Source organism: Oryzias melastigma, linkage group LG4 (genome assembly GCF_002922805.2).
Source record: "Oryzias melastigma strain HK-1 linkage group LG4, ASM292280v2, whole genome shotgun sequence".
In the NCBI taxonomy this organism is placed as follows: domain Eukaryota; kingdom Metazoa; phylum Chordata; class Actinopteri; order Beloniformes; family Adrianichthyidae; genus Oryzias; species Oryzias melastigma.
The window spans coordinates 77668-80172 of record NC_050515.1 but is presented as its reverse complement, the minus strand read 5'-3'; positions in this window follow the sequence as shown (position 1 = coordinate 80172).

Below are 2505 nucleotides of genomic sequence, written 5' to 3'. Positions count from 1 at the left end.
CCCTGAGGTTTGGAACTGCAACAATGTTATTATTATTATTTACTTCTTCTTAAGTGTAATGCATGTATATAATCTTATAGTTGTCCCTTAAATTTTTTTCTTTATTTTACACTTTTATTGTCTGGAGAGAACACTCGTTGAGTCACAAGCCAATACAATAACAATGTCAATACAAAGGATTCGGATTATTTTGAAAAGGTAAATGAAAAGCAGAACCACAGTTAGCCAACAGGTGGCGGTGTTACACCAGACACAATGAAGCATCGGACTGTCAATCAAACAGGTTTAAGGAGCGACTAGAAACTGATGGAGATAAAAACTGGTTTAATCTGGTGTTATTGCTGAGAACGTCAGTCTGTTTTTATATTTATTTTTTTTTAATTATTTATCTGTTTTTATATTTATCTGTTTTTTAAATTGATCAGTTTTTTTGTGTTGATCAGTTTTTATATTTATTAGCTTTTTATATTCATATATTCAGTCAGTGTTTTATATCTATTAGTTTTTTAAAAATATGTTTTTTTTATATTTATTCGTGTTTTTTATTTATCTTTTTAAAATATTATTAGTTTTTTTATTTATTAGTTTTTTTAATTATCTGTTTTTCTATAAATCATTTTTTTTTATATCCATCAGTTTTTTTATATTTATCAGTTTGTTTTTACATTTATGCTGACCCCCCCAGCTGGCAGCAACAGCTGATATTTCCTCTCTGTTTAATCAGGTTTTGGTCTTTGGGAAATCTGGTTACTTTAATAAATAAATTCAAATTACTTTTATTTTTTGGGGTCATTTTGAGGGTTTTTGAGTCTCTGTTTGTTCTGTCCTTTATGCTCCGCCCCTTTACACCCCCTGGACTGCGGTGTAACAGTGGATTCTGGATCAGCATCCTGGACAGGTGGAAACACGCAGAATCAGGACGATAACAGGCGCTCTGTTCTTGGTGAACATCAGATTCTGTAAAGGAAGATGAAGTCTGTCCAGATGTTTAGCTTTCACAGACACTCTCCTTTCGCTTCTGTGATCCGACCCCTCCCTGGCTGCACCTGAGCCTTCACCCCTCCCCTGTGATGGCGTTCTTCTGAATTTCTTCCCTCCTTTTCCTCTGCCTTTGAAGTTCAAACGGCGAGCGGGGCTCTCATTCACACCCGGTACACTTTCTGACCCCCCAGCTTTGCCAGACCCCCCCAAACCCTTTGTGTGTGGAGGTTAACACGACCTCTCCTGACAGAGAAGGAGGGGGGGTACATAGGAAATGAGGTCCAGGCGGGGCTGAGAGCACAGCGGTGGGCGAGCTGGAGGTGTTTGCTGCCACGGTTCATGAGCGGGGGCCCCCCCGACAGCCTCATTTGATGTGGTCCCCAGCGGCGGCGGCGGGCTGTTTGAACGGCGGTGACAGTCATTGCCGGGTGAGTGACCGTCAAAAGAGGATCAGACACCAGCCTGACCAGACTTTGATCACAGCCGTCCTTTGGCTCACCTTGGTGGGGGCTCACGCTGGAATGATCGTGTTTACGGTTGAAAACTTCCAGTAAATCAAAGAACATAAACGCTGGAGCTCCGGTGTTAAAGGGTTAATGCCCCTGCAACACACAGGTGACCCGCACTAAACATCCAGTTCAGAGACCGCTGAGTGAACCTCTAGAGAAAATGCGCATGCATATTTATCTACGGGTGTGCTGCGGGCGACAGGTCGTACTGAACACTTCTACAATACATAAAGTTAAGTAAGGGGAAGTTCTGTTTTTCAGATTAGATTAAAAATGGTTTATTTCAAGCAATCAAGAAAAAAGACGTCAAATACAGGATAAACATTAAAAGATTGCCTGAAAGTGAATGGGAGGAAGTGAACTTGTATAATCTCACCCCGACTCGACCTTTCCTTTATATGTTTCATCATTATCCGGTTCATAACTTAAGATGTTTATATTGTTTCAATATAGATTCAGGTTATTAGGAATCCTCAAGTAGCAATAAATCACATGACTATGTAAGTAGATATAACACTATTTCAGACATTGCAAAAATAAAAGTTGAATCAAATAACTCAGAAAAATGTTTACTTAATGTATCAATTCTAGACTCACAGTTCCTAGACGACAGGACATTCGCCAATCTAACAGCTAGAATTATCTAAAGGCTAAACTCGTTCAAATTCACAGCCGTCAACATCAAGTCTATCCACTTGACGAAGGACCCGGGCAGCATCAACCGGGACCGGCCTTCAAACAGAACGGACCCGGCCTTCGACCGAGACGGACCCGGCCTTCGAACAGGAGGGACCCGGCCTTCCACCAGGAGAGACCTGGCTTTCGACCGGGACAGACCCGGCCTTCGATCGGGAAGGGTGCGGCCTTCGACTGGAAAGGGTACGGCCTTCGACCGGGACGGACCCGGCTTTCGACCCTGAAGGGTGCGGCCTTCGACCGGGACGGACCCGGCCTTTGACTGGGAAGGGTGCGGTCTTTAGAGGATGCAGCATCTGAATTTGGACACATCTTCCCT